Source organism: Heliangelus exortis, chromosome 1 (genome assembly GCF_036169615.1).
Source record: "Heliangelus exortis chromosome 1, bHelExo1.hap1, whole genome shotgun sequence".
In the NCBI taxonomy this organism is placed as follows: domain Eukaryota; kingdom Metazoa; phylum Chordata; class Aves; order Apodiformes; family Trochilidae; genus Heliangelus; species Heliangelus exortis.
The window spans coordinates 18916558-18933987 of NC_092422.1; the positions used below are offsets into that span (position 1 = coordinate 18916558).

At 40.1% G+C, this 17430-nt stretch overlaps 1 long non-coding RNA gene across 3 annotated transcripts in view; it reads right to left on the reverse strand.

The window, feature by feature from the left end:
- Positions 1 to 12202: 12202 nt before the first annotated feature.
- Positions 12203 to 17430, reverse strand: part of LOC139792520 (uncharacterized) — a 39387-nt gene continuing 34159 nt past the window's right edge. For 2 of the 3 annotated variants that reach the window (XR_011724297.1, XR_011724296.1), the window contains one exon: positions 12203 to 16421. This is a non-coding gene — a long non-coding RNA (uncharacterized lncRNA). The remainder of the gene's footprint in view (positions 16422 to 17430) is intronic. The other variant, XR_011724298.1, reaches the window with a different exon arrangement.

Below are 17430 nucleotides of genomic sequence, written 5' to 3' on the forward strand. Positions count from 1 at the left end.
AATGTTTTCAGCACCTACCTGCAGCCCACAGTCAGTACCAGTGTCCCCTCATGGAGAGATGAAATCTCCCTTTAAGTGGCAACGGGCTACATTTATGTAATGGACACACTTCAGATGTTATGACAGGGCTCACACTGCTTTTAACATTGTGGAAAATGTCAGCAGAGATGATATAGACACTATGAGAAATAGGAAACAAACTTCAAAATCATAACCACAGTTAATTTTCATAAAGAAAGGTCTAATTCCTCTACAACTTGATTACACTTTTCTAGGCATTGCAAGATCACACTCCTCAGCTGTTGGAGAAAAATGGGCAATTTCTTGCTTACTCAATCCATCTCCTCACCCCCCAGCATTCCCAGCCTCAAATTAAAGGGGATAAAAAACGAAGCTTGTCCATAAAAACTTCCTGCAAAATCCATCTGCTAATGACCCTCACTATACAACAGCAAAGATCAAATGAGCTCTTTGAAATCAGTGCATGTCCAGTGGATAACTAGTTAGTGATAATTAAAGATAAACCGAATTGCTTACAATTTGAATTAATTTCTTAAAATACCAACAATAGTAGGAGGTTTATAAATTTATTTATAAAATATCAACAATAGGAGGTTTATAGTCTGAGGTTAAATATTTGGGACTGCATTAGCTGAATGTTGTAGTAAAATCACTGTCATACTTAGCACAGCAAACACTGCAGCACAAACACTCCAACTGTCCCAAGAAACTAACATGTGGTTTAAAGGTATTTTTGCTGCAGCAAAAATAAGTTTTAAAAAAAAAAATTAAAAAAAATGGGAAAGACAGGGGTGGTCTCACTGAAAAGTGTCCCAAACTGTGAGCACCAAGACTCCCCAAGTTTGCAAGTTTGCTTCCATTTTAAGTTAAAATAGTGATTTCTACATTTTTTAATTGATCATATCTAAGGTAGACCTCTTGATAACCTCATTAAGAATCAACATTTCTCGGCTGTGATCCAGCATTATTAAAATACCATGTTGCTCAGGCTATTAGTACCACAACAATTATAATGCCAGCAAGGGCAAGCTATTAGTGCTAGAGTGATTAAAATACCAGCCTTGTCTTCCAGAGCCAGCCCAGAGTTATTAGTATGGTGCCAGCCCAGGCTATTAGTGTTAGCACCACCAATGGTGGAATTGTATAGTCCTTTGAGAATTTAATTTAGGCTCAGATTATCTTGACACACTGCTCTTTCATTAACTATACTTTTCATTATTGAAATATATATATGCATAGTTTAGATACTTACCGAATCATAAGAAAGAGATGTTTTGGTGCATTTGTACCCCAATGATGTATTCACCCTCTAACTAAAATGCAAAAGCCAGTTCTGCCAGAGCATGGCATCCAGCCCAGCTGGAGCTCTGCAGCTTGACTGTCCCCATTTGCCCAGGGCAGGAGATGTATTAACTACTGCAGTGCACTGCAGCCCTCCCTCCTTCCTTAATGCAGGTAGGGGACAGCTGATGTGAAGAGCTGGCTTTGACACCAAGTGTTCCAATTCAGGAGATGGGCTTCTTCTGTTATTAATACTGACACCACCAGTGGAGGGACAAAATTCTACATTAAGAGCAAAAATGCTGTGAAAGATGCACAGGCAGAGACCTCAGCTCAGCCTTCCCAGAGGGATGGGACCACAGAAAAGCACCTGCACAGAAGCAGATGCTTCCAGGAGGCTGAAACCACGTCACAACGGGCAGCTGAGCTCAGACCATCAGTGTGAAACTCAGAATTGTTTCACTGCTTCTTAGGACCAATATAGGCTTCACATATGTAAATATGCATATATATTCTATGTATTCTCTCTGTATGTTCATATAGGTCCATTTTTATTTCATGTCTTTCAATTAGTTTTCCAGATAGCCATACAGTATTATCCTGTGACCACTTAAAATTCCACAAAAACCTTTGGCAGTGAACTCAAAAGCCTTTGGAAATACAGGTACATGGGATTTCCTATATCCCTTTATGCTGATTCACTCAATCCAAGTAGGTACATGAGGCTTGAATTGCACTAACAAAACTCATGTTGACTTTCCCCAGTGACATTAATGTACCCTATAATTTTATTTTTTTTATTAAAAGTCTTGTGAAACTGTCCTGTTCAGATGGATTGTAGTTCCTTAGCTCTGTGTTGGAACCCTTTATGAAAACTGCTCTCATCAGTCACTTTCCAGCCCTGTGAGAACCAAGGGGATTTAAAACAAAAATTACAAGCACGGACAGTCATTCAGATATTTCACTCCCATGTTATTAAAATAACTTGGTTTTGAAAATGTAGAGGTGAAACATCTGGTCCTGTTTTTTACTCTTCATTTTATCTACTTCTTTACACATACTTCACTTCAAGGCAGTTACTCCGTGTAGTTTCTGTCTGGCAGGGTGTCAGCATGGAGATTCCCCTGTGCTCTGTTGTGGTGAATGCAGATGCAAATAACCGATTCAGCTTTTCCTGCTATGAACTTGTTTCTTTGTGTACCATGGAAGGACTTTATGGGAAGTGTTTGTAAAATTATGTAGAAACAGTGTTGTGCTTTTGCAGGTTGTTCATCTGTGGCCAGCTCAGAGCTGTGTCACTGCCAGGATGGGTTTATTTATTTGGATCCTTTCCTACATGAGAAGATGTTTCACCCAAGCAATGGTGGCTCATGGCTTCTTAAGCATGATGTCTCACAGAGTGTGAGATAGGCAGGAGCCAGCATTAATGTTCAACAGTCAGAATCGAGTCATGTTTAACACATTATTTGCCATAATTTACAACCCAAATAAATACGCTCAGGTGAGAAAGATTAAAAGATCCTTATGTAGTAATCTCCTCACACCTCAATGGATATAGCTGTGGAAAACAGTGCAGGGATCTCTCATTTTTCACTCTTGCATCTTCCCACTAGAGATCATGACAGACCAGAGGAGCTGGATGTGTGAAATGGGGGGTGTTAAACTGGGTTTTGGAGACAGACTGGTACCATGAGCAATAGTGCAGTGTCAGCATGCATCCTGCCTCTGTCCTGCAGTCTATGAAAAGATTATCAATATACTTTAAGAAATAAATAAATAATAAAACTTGCATATGTTATATACTGTGTATATCTTCTATATATAAAGATATACAATGTAATTTTATGTATTTTCTTGAAAATATGTTTCTTTTAAAATCTAGAGAATCATTTTCTAACCATATTCATGATAATAAAGGTTGTTGATAAACACAATCTGCTGGTGTGATACAGCCATGAAGAAGGGAAGCATGATCTCTAGAAAACCAAAAAAGTTAATTAATGAATGAGAGCTATTTGCAAGATTCTACATGATTCTGATTTAAACCTGATTAAGCAGGATGCCAAGAAGGTGCAGAACACAGATGCCCTAGAAATATAGTTGTCAAAAAATGCTCACCTCGAAAGAAAATATTAAAACTGATTAATCAAAAGGAAAGTGAGAAAAAAGTATGACTGTTTATTAGTAATACCCATCGATAGCCAGGAAGCAGAAGAAATTTTAAGGTACTGCACAGTAATAACACCTTGTTCAGAAATGCTCTACTCATTTTTTAATTCATTTTTTTTCCTTTTATTGTGTGGGTATTCCACTTTTCATGGGTTTTAGCAGGAACTGATCCTTGCAGGAACTGATCCTTGAGTTAAGAAGTATTTCAGTCTGAAACAACTTTTCTAAATCAGTTTTCACAACCTTCTTGATAATCAGCTTTGCCTTTTACCACCCATCTCTGTTGTGCATCAGTATGCACCAATATTGGTCTCACTGTCAGACAACTCATTCATGGAAAATCTTGCTCATGATTACCTTCTTTTTGTCTGGCTCAAAAGCTACTCCTTGTAATTTTTTAGTTCCTACCGTGTTTAGGCTTTGTCTACATGTAATTGGCATTTTATTTCTGACCTCTAACGTTTCATACCAGTTAAGTATAAATAGAGCTCGTCTCCCACTTTTTGTCCTCCAGCTCCCCTTCTCCCTTCCCCTGAAATGAGTTGGAGTCCAAACCAATCATTTCAGGAGGTCATTCCCAAGGGAGTCAAGACCAGATTTCTTCATCATCTGTAGAAATTCTCAGCCCTGAAAATCTCTATTACTTTTTCTCTTCTACCTGTTATCTTGCTAAACAAACATGTAGCAGGCAAACCAAAAAGAAATCATCAGTGGCCTTGGGCCCTGAAGTGATGCTGATCTCTGCCAGGGAGCACACAGAGCTGGTCACAGCCTGGTCCTGGTACTGCTGCTGCCCCAGTTCCTCTGCAACTGCACCATGTTCTGTCTGCCATCCAGGCACATATCCACAAACAGGCAGTAACTGGATGTAACACGTGTCACAACATGCACAGATGCAATAGAATAACTGTTTAATGAACAATTTTCCATTATAATCTTACAATTATGCTATCTGTCTCCTTTTCATTATCAAGGAATATTCTTATTTAGTGCAGACTCTCTTAAGGGATTAGCTGTTACATGGAGTTCTCAAATAAAATGAATTATAATATACTAAATAAAAAACAATAAATAAAACCATAAAGAAAATAATGACTGTTGTGACATCTCTACCTCTGATACTGTCACAGCCATGGGGCTGAATGGCAGTGCTTGTGCTCAGGTGCATTCTACAGCTGCTTCAAGACGTTTCCTGCCAGCCTGTGATTTGACTCAAAATGAGCCTAGTAGACCCATCTCATAAAAAATGTCAGATTCAAAAGCTTCCTTTCTATTGGCTACCAAGGACAAAAGGAGAAGGTTGATTTCTCAGGGTGCTGTCTCTAATGGGTGTTCTGATACTTTCTTTCCTTCAAAGGTGCTTCTCACTCCTGTATCTCTCAGGCAGCAATTGCTCATCAGTTTGTATCAGAGCTGTTCCTAAGTCTACTCTAGCACACTGCACTGCATTCCCCTTAAGGATATGAATGTTTAAGGCTTTTCTTGCTTTATTTGTTCACTTTTTTGACTCTTTACAACATCAGCTACTGACTTTTTGATAATGCCTGCTTTTCATTATAAACTGCTGAGGTTGCAAGGTAAAAGTGAGCAACAGTTATCTCAGTAGCCTGGTCATCCTTATAATTATATTGATTCCCTTCCTGTCTGTGCTTTTTGTTAGATACCCTTCTTCCCTGGGTCTAAGCCAACAGGCATCTCTTCAGGGAGTTTCAATTCACCTAAGCCTCACCTTCTCTCCTCCCTGAGTAACATCTGACCCCCAATATCTATTTAGGTTATTGCAAGCTGGTTTCAGGATCCTACATGCCTTTCCTTGGTGTATTCCTTCCTGAAGCGAGGCTGCCATCAGCTGCAATGCCAGTTCACTTGGAAGTTCTTGTATGCACAGCTATGCTGATGGTCCTAAGCACTGACACAACCCAAAGCCTGCCAGAAGCTAGGGGAGTGCTGGGTGCTGAGAGGCACAGTATTCAATGTGCCAGAAATCATGCTGGAAATCACATCGATGCTGCTCTGTTACACAACCTGGACACCAGGTCCTCAGTTTGGTGATAGATAATGATTTCATTTCAGCTTTCTTGTAAGTGACTTCAACTTCATTAATATTCTCACTTTCAGTTTCTTGCCATCACTGGATTCACTTTCTCGTGTCACTGCATCTTTCAGGATTGCCAGTTCCTCATTCAGAAGCTCTACCAGAGGTAATGGAACATGCATTTTGGTGGAGTTAGGTATTACATGCGCACAGGATGTTGGATCAGACACAGCTCAATTTTCCTGTGCTCTGAACCAAAGGCTATTTAGCTGCGATTAGCACAACCCTGATCCCAAGCTATGAAGTTCTGCTGAGAGGCAAAGGATATTAGCTTAGGCTGGATGCCCATAAACACTTGAGGGAAAGAGGGAAAGAGTGAGCTCACATCAACCTGCAAGCAAAAAAAAAAAAAAAAAAATGTAGCCATTGCCTACATGCATGAATCTATTTCTAATTAAATTTTGCAGATGACAGTAATTTGGAGGGGATTAGTTGATATACTTGAGAAAAGGCCATTCAGAGGGCTAAACAGGCTGGAGAAGTGATACAACCTTACGAAATTCAAGGACAAATGCAAAATCTTGCTGATGGAAAGGAAAATCTCCTGGCACCAGATCAGGCTGGTTCTGCCTGGCTGGGGAAAGCTTTACCAAGAAGGCCCAGGGTTGGTGGGCAGCAATGAAGGCCAACAGCATCCTGGGCTGTGTCAACAGGGGCAGAACAAGAGACCAAGGAAACTGATAATCTCCTTCTACTCAGCACTCCTTAGACCACACCTACACTACTGCATCCAAATTTGGGACTCCAAATACCAGAGAAACATTGACTAACTAGGCTGAGTTCATCGGTGGCCAACAAGGAGGTGGGGGCTGGATCACTGGTCCTGTGAGGAGATGCTGAGGGAGAAGGCTTGTTCAGCCTGGGCAGAGATACCTCAGGGGACAAAGAGCAGTTGGCAATGATGACAGGCAGATTCCTGAGGAGAAGGAGCTGGTGTATTCACAGTGATAAAGGACAGGAGGATGAGAAACAACAGGTATAAGGTGAAAGAAGAGAGGTTAAAACTCATGTACTTCTTTTGGCTGGGATAAGAGTTAAATTTATTCATAGCAGCTCACACGTCTGTGTTTTGAATGTGTGCTGGAAATAGTCAGCAACACAGGTATGCTTTAGTCACTGCTGAGCTGTGCTCACAGAGCACTGAAAATGGTGCTCCTCACACCACCCCGCTGGCAAATGCTCAAGAATTTGGGAGGAAACATAGTTGGGACAGCTGACCCTAAATAACCAAAGGGATGTCCCAGACACTTTGTCCCACAGCATATGGCATCCTGCTCAGCAACAAAATTGGGGATAGAGGTTGGCAGGGGAGGCTGCTGCTCTGGCATTGGCTGGGCATCATATCAGTAATTGTTTTCATTTTAATCACTTGGGGTTTGTTTTTCTCTCACTTTGTTGTTTTGGTGGGATTTTTTTCCTTAATTTTTTTTTTTTAATTCATTTTTATTATTAAAATGTTTCTATCTCAGCTTGTGAGTTTCTTTCCCACTTTTACCCTTCAGGTTCTCTCCCCCATCCCACTGGGTGGCAGTAAGCACACGACTGTGTGGTGCTTAGTTGCTGGCTGGGGTTTAACCAGAGAGACCTGGATGGAATTTTTCCCTACAAGGACACCCAAGAAGAGGAAACGTTGCCCAGAGCTGACCAGCTTTCTGTCTTGGAATGTACTCAAGCCATGTCTGGATGAAGACCTGGTAAGCGTGGTCTGACTTCTGCTGTGAAAGAAAGTTGGACAAGAGGCCTCCTTTGGTTCCCTCCTGCCTTAGTTATCCTGCAGTCCTGTTATCCCCTGGGCATCCTCCATGCCCATCCTCTTGAAAATATGTCCTGTTGTCCTTAATATTGTGGGCAGACATCAATATCTCCAATTCCTTCCTTGAGTGCACACAGAGATACTTCTTGCTGCACCATGTAGCAGTCTGCAAGACAGATAAAATAGCTTTGGAAAACAGAGTAAGAGAAGCTTCTTTAACCCCCTTAAGAGTAGTTCTTGATGGAAGAAAACCAAGCAAACAAACAAGTAACAAACTGCTGCACCTTTACCTTACTTTCACATAAACAGATCAAAAAAGAATCATGACAGCCACACTGGGAAGCTCAAATGGGAATGTGGTCTATGTGCCTTTAACCACACATATGTGCATTTCCACAAGATATACTAAAAGATAATTAAAAAATCTGAGTAGTATGAGTTTTTTTGTGATATTCTCAGATTGCCTCATGAATAGTTCTGGTCATGGCTAGAGAATTTTATTCCTATATCAAAAGCATTGTTCATAGATTTTTTAAAAACTAGAAGCAAATAGTTGGCCATTAGACCAGATGTTCATTGTAGGTCAATTGCAACTGAACTGTTTGATTCTAAGTACTTCATAGAATAATCATTATTCTTAATATCTAATCTTAATTTACCCTTTTTCAGTATGAAAATGTTCTCCTCATCCTATTTCTTGCAAGAAGTCCCTCCCCAGCTTTCTTGTAGGCCCCTTCAGGTACTGAAAGTCCACTATAGGGTCTCCCCAGAGCCTGCTCTTCTCCAGGCTGAACAACCCCAACTCTTTCAGCCAGTCTTCATAGCAGAGGTACTCCAGCCCTCTGATCATCTTCATGGCCCTCCTCTGGGCTCTCTCCAATAGCTCCATGTCCTTGTGTTTGGGCCTCCAGAACTGGACACAGTACTCCAGGTTTGGAGTCTCAAAAGGTGGGGACTCAAAAGAACAGAGCACAAGAAGACAGTACTTTAAGCACTTTTCTTCCAACTCATAATTTAGATAATTTTGAAGTGGAAAACAACCCCAGAATGTAGTGAAGAAAGCAAGAAGCATTAAACTCTATAAGCATAGAGCCACATTATGTTTTTATAGCTCCACAAAACTTGTATTACAGGAAGAATTGCAGCATTACTGCCTAAGGAAGGATGAGAGATCATATCCCTCAAACTGGGAGGGAAAATCTCTTACATTGGGACAGGGTGTCACTGAAAATTATATATACAGACAATGAATATAGGCACCAGTTATTCAGAAAATCACGACTTTTCCTTCAACGCGTTTATACCAACACGGGCACCAAGTCATAGTCACAGCATTGGTTAATTTCTTTTTGTTAGTTCTCACTTTTAATTGCTTTTTCGTTTCGACTCGGCCTCCCCCGCGGGCAGAGCTTTACTGAAGGTGCCAGGCAGAGCAGGGCCAGGGGTTGCTCCCTGGGTTTCCACCACGAGAGGTCCCCCCAGCCCCGTAACGCGGGGTCGGTCCGGGGCTCGGCAGCCGCTCCGGTCCCTAGCAAGCCACTCAGTCAAACTTAGGTATCCAAAATTAAGTACCTAGCTGTGAAACTCCGTGGGTTTCCCCCCCCTAAGTTAATTCCGTTTGGAATAAGAACAGGCTGCAGGATAACAGCCAGCAGAGAGCAGAGTGTGCTCGTAGCTTGTCCACCAAAGTGTGTAGTTGTGTTTGGAGTTCCTTTACAAAAGATGGTATTTAAAATAATGGCATTTGCAGATCCCTGCCTTTTTGTCTCCTCTTTGCACTCATATGTCCCTGTGTTTCAACGACTGAAGTTGCAAGTTAAAAGCAAACCAAACCACAACAAAAAGAAGTAGGAAAAAAAAGCCAAAATACTCAGAATAATTCAGAAAAATATTCCCGTTCTGGTAAGAACTCAAATAAACACAATTGTTCTCACTTTACCAAAGTGTTCAGAAAGTTATCAAAGTAACTTTTAAAAATTATAATAGAATAGCAAATTTCTGGGTGCCAGTGGTAGCCCTGAGCAAATGGACGTGCATTATAGCTTCTTTTCAAGCAGCACTTGCCATATGCTTTTACTGAAGCATATTCTAAGCTGCTTCTTGGTAGGCATCCAGGTGACTTCAGGCGTGGGTGTGCTTCAGCCAAACTGTTAATGTGAATAGTGATTTGTGGTAGTGAAAGCAACATGTATCTGTGCAACACTCATCAACATGAAAGGCTAGTACAGGTGGCAGCTTATTAGCCACCCTGTTAGTTTTGGTCAGTGCTGCATCTCAACAGTTGTCACACTTTAAAACAAAACAAAAAACAAAAATAAAAAAACTAACAAAAAATGCCAAAACAAAAAACCACAAACATTTAAAAGTCATGTGAGAGACCAGCCACTTACACATTTATCACCATTGCAGAAGGGAATGGCGAGGAACAGGTTGGCCTAGTTGTACAGTTAGAAAGAACCAGGGGCTAAATTGGGCAAGACTGTGCCCTAGCCTTAATCCAACAAAGCATGTGTTTAATTTTAAGTTCATAAGCAATTCATTGACATCAGTATGGTTATTCTCATGTTTGAAATTAAGCACCTGTAAAAATGCCGTACAGGATTGGACCTCTCCCTTCAATACCCTCAAAGTGTTCACACAATAGTGCCCTTTGTAGTGTTTGAAAATCTGGTTCCTCAGCTTCCTCTGCCTGCAGTGATCTTGCATAATGTGAGAAGCAGGTCGTTTTGGGCCCAGTCCTGCTGTGAGCTCCACTTAGGCAGATGTCAAAGCTATGGAGAGTTTCTATAGCTCAATCCTCTTATGGCTTGTTTGCACCAACTGCAGTGATTGAATCAGAGCTCCTGCTGAATCCTTCACCATTAAAACTGCATCTCAAACTACGTCCAAACAACTGCAGCCTGGTAATTCACCTTTATTGCTGCATCAGGGGAACAGCTTTGCCCTGCATAAACCTTACATAGTGCCTTGTCATGACAAAATGCCCTGTTAGCTTAGAGCCTCCAGAATTTTCTAATTGACTTCTCATTAGGACACTGTAAGAGTACAGATCAGTAGCCTGAAATGTCTGTTTCCCTAAGTTTCCTAAAAGTCTTGCTTCATTCCCAAATGGAAAATGTTCTCTAAGTATATGGCATTGCAACCAAACAAAAATGCTGAATTAGCCTGAATGTGAATGTACTTCAGAATGATGCCTCAGTAACATACCTCGGCAATGCACTGCAATACACAAAGCAGAGTGCATGTATTTGCATGCAGCAAGTCATAAATGCTTTTGCTTTAGCACTAGATGACCTAGGGGGGAAATGAAGTAACCTTGTAAGTGCCTGATTAGAAGGGAGAAATGTTACCCTGTCATTAAAGAGTGACTGAAGAGGGGAATAAATTTCCAGACCAAAGACATGAAGTAAAAGAATTTGAATTACCTACTGATGCTAAGTATATCAGGCATTTGGACAGTGGCCATCACTGCAAAATGTGGTGAGCCAGGAGTCGTGTTTGTCCCTTGACTGTCACCGCGGAGGAGTGGGTGAGGAGTGCCCTTCCCAAAGGGTGACAGCACACTGCTTGCATGAATTCCTGCTGGAGCACAGTCACACAGTAAATTACAACCATATGAGGTGCCAGCTTGATGCTGTACAGTAATGCCATTCACCAAGACACCAGCTTTTTGTTTTGATAGCAAAGAGACAGGAAAATATTTGTGTGCCCGTATATGTGTGCATGCATTGAATGCCACTTTTAGAAAATAAAAAATCCCCCTTAAAAAGAGCTGTTGCAGAGATCAGAGCAAAAATTTCAGAAGCAGATGCCTAGAGTCTGGCTGATAAAATTGTACTTAGACAATTAATTTAAAGTTTTGAAAATTATATAATCAGAGAATGTTTTCAGTTGGAAGGAATCTTAAAATCATCTAGTTCCATCCCCCCTGACATGGGCAGGGACACATTCTGGTACACCAAGTTACTCAGACCTCCCTGCAACCTGTCCTTTAACACTTTCAGGAAGGGAACATCCACAACTTCCCTGGGCAATCTTTTCCAGCATCTCAACACCCTCAAAGGAAAGAATTTCTTCTCAATGTCTAATCTAAATCTACCCTCTTACAGTTTAAAACCATTCCCTCTCGTTCTATCACTACATGCCTTTACTAAAAGTCCCTCTCCATCTTTCCTGTAAGCCCCTTCCAAGTACTGAAAGGCTTCTCTGCGATCTCTCCAGAGACTTCTTTTCCCCAGGCTGAACATCCTCAACTCTCAATCTGTCTTCATAGAAGAGGTGTTCCAGCCCTCTGAGCATCTTTGTGGCCCTCCTCTGGACTCTCTTCGTCAACTTCTTATGTTGGGGGCTTCAGAACTGGACACAGTATTCCAGGTGGGGTCTCATGAGAGCACAGTAGAGGGGGAGAATCACCTCCCTCAACATGAGTATCTACTGGATCTTTTGAACTTGTATATCCAGTGCAACAATAGAGCTTTATATATAATTACAAACTGGGGGTTTAAAGACTAGTCTTTTCTTAAAATCTTAGCCATGGTGTAGAAATAACTTGAACAAACCCATATGTTTATGTCAGCTTTGAAGAAAGCATGTGAAAAATTTCTTCATGAAGCACACATTTTTATGTGTTATAAAACTATGATCACACATATTTGTATGAAGCGGCTTTTTCTTTTTTTTTTTTCATATTTCAGTGCCTTTTTTTACAGTGTTTGGTACCAGCATTACTATAGGAATGAGGAAAATATTTTATTTAAAAAAATATCTATCAGCAAAAAACCACACATGGAAGCACATGAAATTATGTTGATATATGCAGAGGGCATCACAGAAGTCTCAATTGCAGAATTTGTGTCGTACACAAACATTGAGCTGCTCTGGAGTTTGGATATCACTGTTTTTCACACATCTCTGTATTTGCTGTTTTACCTTCTCTTTCACAACATGTAGACAGTGGTCCCAACAGCCAGGTCCTGCCATTAGGTAGAGAAAGTGCCCCCTGTCCTCTCTCTTCACCCTGACATTCTTCACACTACTGAGTTTACATTTGGAGAGACCTTCCTGATCCACTGAAGTTTAGGGCTTCCTTCTCCAGAAACACAGCACTCTGCAAAAAAGCAACAGGTCTCTGAATTTGGTCTTTCATTTCAATGATACAAATCCATCAATGCAGTACAAATTACAGCAGAATTTGCCTTTGCTGGCTTTGAAGCAATAAGGGAAAACATGTGTGTAATCATTAACATCTGTGAATTTACACATTTCAAGGCATGTTTTCAAATGAAAGTAGTGTGCTCTCTGAAGATGTGATTAGTTGAGTAGGCATAAATCCTACAGTTATATTGAAGTCTGAGGTGCAAATAACAGAAAAGCTTTGGTTTCAAATGCTCAGAAGTCTTTTCATTAAATATCCTGTATCAAAAAAATTAGGAAAAGCTACAGGCCATTATGCTAAATATGGTACATGTCATAAATTAATCCATAAAGACACTAGTTGTAAGGAGTGATAATAAAGACCATATCTGGATAATATAGACCATAGTACCTCTTTTTATAAACTTTTATCTTGCCTATGTCCTTAAATAGTCACTGCTATAGCACTAAAGGGAGACTCTGCTCATAGACAGGGTTCCCAGTTTCAAGTGTCTCTTCATTTTCTTCTTTACACTCAAGAAGTTTTAAAACATCTAGCAGTTCATCAGAAACCCACGCATGATATAGTAAACATTTTATTTTTAAAAATAAACATCACACCTTCCAAAATGTCTAATGAATCACCTCCATGCCTCTGCATAGTGAAAAGGGGGGCTGGACAGAAGAGCTTTCCCAGGATGCAGAAAATGTCTCTGGACATTAGTGGAACTATTCCAACCATTTCCCCATCACTCCGTGTAAAAACTGTTCCTGCATACTGAAAACCATTTGAACATTTTAATTCTGTTAAATACTTAGGCCCCAAATTTGCACCTAAGCACTTGGGTTACTGTTGTAAAGGTTGGAGTTATTTGGTTTTATTTTTTGTGGCTCTGCCTGAAGCTCACTGAACCATCTTAATGCTCCATAGTCTGAATCCAGATCCCTCACCAGCCAGGTTGGACACCTCTTGGGGTTTGCTAAGGCTCTGGCAAGGCTCACATCCCCAGGTGTTCTTTCTATGGAAACCAGGGATCTGGGGAGGGATGGCTGGAATGCACAGGGGTTTCACCCCAAAATGTGACCCAGACGTGGTCTTTGTGCACATCCTAACTTAGAAACTGAGACATTTCCCAGGTTATGGTGTCTAGACATAGGCTTAGTGCTTCTGGGACAATAATGTAGGTTTTGCTGCACGTAGGTTTCTCATCTGCATAGTGGAGGTATTAATGGTACCATTGTGCTGTCCATCTTGCTTGCTGTCAATTTGGGGTAAGAACAGTCTCCCCACTTCCTTGTTAGATCTCTAGCCAGTATTATAATTAATACATGCACAATAATTTGCGGCAAAGTGTTAGGGCACCTATACAGAGGATAACATACTATCAGAAATCAAAAGACCAGATAAAATAGTTTAATCTCTCAGTGATGAATGCTTCTCTGCTACACACCTGACTGTGGTGATGACTATGATATCATACACCACATAAATCCAGAATGCTTATATAAAAAGTATGTCTCACCACCTGTTCTCATCCAGATTCTTTCCCTTTTTACCTAAACCAACTGCAAGTGAAATGCAGCCTTTCAAGCCAAAGAAACACTTCAGCCAGCGGCCACTTTCAAAGGTATCGTATTAAATTTGAATGGAGAGAAATCCAACAGGCATAACTTTGGGAATTCAAAAGCATAGAAACTTGCAACTTTAAAATCTATACTGGAAGATGACCTGTTTTTAGAGACAAATGAAAATTTCTGCTTCACTTTAAACCTGTTCTATTTCTGGAGCTCCAGCCAGCTGTCTTCTCAATAAAAATGAGTAATAACATTAATAATAACTACAACATGTGAACACTGGCCTTTTCACAAGGGCTTACAACTTTAAAAGACATTGCTAACAGCCACTTTCTGTTGCTGCAACAATCACATCCACAGCCACACTGGCCTTAAGTGAAGATACATTAAATTTTTTGGCAGCAAATTCCGAATTAGGAATTATTTTACGTAAATAAATGCAATGCAAGCTATGAGGGAAAGAGTGTGTATCTAGACACCTGTTTTTCATTTATGGTATTAGAATGAGTTCATCTCATCCTCATGGCAGGAAAAGGGTCATCTGAATCCATCTGGAAGAAGCTAAATAAATGATAACTTCTGGAAGAATGCAAAATTCCCTTTCAACTAGAAGTAAGCAAAACGGGTCAGTGCTAATTAAATTATTGATTAAGTTGGCTCAGCACCCATTCTACAATGCAAGCTGATAAATATAAATCCATTTAGATAACCCATCTCAGCACCCTTTCAAATACAGAAATGCTGACTGGACTGGTAGTAGCCTCTCAGTTAATATGTAAATATGATTTTCAAAGCTCAGCTTATTGGGCCAGAAAGAAAACCAAAAGTATGGTGGGTTTTAATGCTATAACTGGGAGGGCCCCTTGGCCATTTAATGGATAAAGTAATTTCTACCTGCACATTTTCTGACTTGATGGCTCTTTTAGAATATACTCAATATTTTGAGATTCCTCAGAAAGCAAGTGAAAACTGAACTGTATGATGGGTAAGACCTACTCAACCCCTTCCTGTATGTAAGGGGCATGTAGGGCAATAGCCTATATGTAAAAATTTGGAATATTTATGAACTTTGGGAAACATCTTATTTGCTATCCTAACAAGGCACATCTGGCTCTGCATTCAGAAAGGCTTTATTACAGCTGAAGCAAGGAAGAACATAGAAAAGAAGATGCAAAGAGCAGGTACCATGTTACCACACATAAATGCACAAGTGCACACACATGTTTATGCACCAAGGTCCATGACAATGTTTTGTCTTTTGCTATATAAACAGCCCATAGCTATTTCTTTGTACTAACATACAGTGTCTTTACCACACTGATGTCCCTAATTTATGGCTGGTGAATGTGCCTTCAACCAGTAAGTTTGGCAAAAATAAGTAAATTCATATATAATAATAATAATAATAGGAAAATTACTATCAGCTTTTCCCCAACGTACCATAAATCACAACCTTACAGCAACAGGGGAGACGTAGCACACCCCATACTGCTACAATTTTTTCAACAAAGGGTTACAACATTCAAACAAAAAGCATTGTTATTCATCGTGACACAATTGTCTCCAAAAATAAAAATGAAAACAATAACAAAGGCAAATCCATATTTATCCAATTAAATCTGTATTCCCTTCAATAGTTTCATTTGTGCAGAAAACTGTAATTCTGTTCATGCACAAAAATATCCTCAAATAAACAAAAAGGACCAAGAATCCAAAGAGCAAATATGAAACATTCTGTACTAATAAGCTGTCTCCATTTCACTGTGTTTGCCCCTACACTAATCCTTTTTTCCTCATTAGTTTCTGTATTGTTGATTGCCTCTATGGCCACTCACTTTCACTACAGAAATCTAAACTATAATAGTTAATAAATTACTGCACAAATATAAGAGTTTGTACCATGGCCTTAAGGGCACTGGCTGATTTTAGATTGGGTCTTTATCTTGCACATCATATTATATAGTGTAAAATTTGAATATAAATAATGAGAGAACTAGGTAAGTGATACCAAGGCAAATTCAGCAGCATCTCAAGTCTCTTATTTTTGTAAATAGTCTGCATGTAGGACCACAAGTTTTTTTTTATTATTTATATACAGTAATCTCTACCTGGATTTCTTGCTCACTTACCCAGTTCTGGAAGGTTGTTCCAATTCCTTTTTTGGGAATATATCAAAGTGGGAAACCAAATACAACTTCTGACAAGTATAACTTGGCGAGACTGCTTTCAGAGAGAGACCTTTAGGTAGGTTCATTATTTCATCCAAAGCAAAATTTGCAGCTGCTAGGAGCTGACTGAAGACATTCCAAATTTTTCCTTTTTGTTGTGGATCCTCAGATATCATTGTTTTTGCAGATATCTGCCAAACATGTCTTGACAGCTACTTGATCTCGTCTGATAAGAAAATGTAGAATAATTTACTGCTATTAATAATAAACTCTCTTAAGTGCTACTTTGCAAACACAGAAGCAAAGTGTACTCATATGAAATGAGCAACATATGAGTGTGCCCCAACATGTTTAACATCTAATACTGGGATTCTCAGAAAGAGAGCAGCATGAGCTCTTCTTACACCCCAAACCAGAGAATACAAGCAAGTCAAGAAACCAGGCAACTGCTATGGGAAAGAAGAGTGGAGACTGAAAATATTAGGAGGAATGCTACTAAAACAAACAGGTTTTAAGAATGGTCATAAAAGAAAAAAAAAAAAAAAAAAAGTTTTATATTTCATTTGAGCTTTTTTGTAGTTCTGCTTTCATTCCCAGAATAAACACTGTTCCTTATGATTTTTCTCCAGCTGGTTCTGGGGAAGGGAAGTTAAAAGGGTGCTGGGCTCCATAGCATGCATTGTGTTCAGTCATGGGCACCTCTCCTATGAGCTCTTTCACACCTTGCACGTGACCTGGCTTCTTGAGGCTCTCTACCTCTCAACACCATGCATCCCAGCACCCACAGGCCTGGGAGCACCCTCTGAGGTGCTAGTAACAGAGATAAAACAATGAAGAGAGATTAAACAAAATCTGAAAAAAAAGGTAGAGGTGAAAAAGTTAAAAGGAAGCTGATGCCACCACTCTTCCTACAGCTGTACTGTGGTTTGTGAGGTACTTTGGTACCAGCAGTTGCTCCTCTGCCATACCCGTTGCCCAGGCCTGGCAAGACATGAAGCTGTAATAACAGAGCTCTGAGATTAAGGTATTGAATTTTGCTGCAAAGCCATAATATGTAGCTCATACTACACAATCATGTTTCTATTGATGTTAGTCCTGAGCTGGCTCTTGTCTTGCAAGTTCAGAGATGCAAGTGCCCACACTTATCCAATATATACAGCATAAAGGTCTGCGTTTTTCCATTCTCCATATATATGTAGATACATTCCTTCTCAGTCTCTCAGAACTATTTTTCC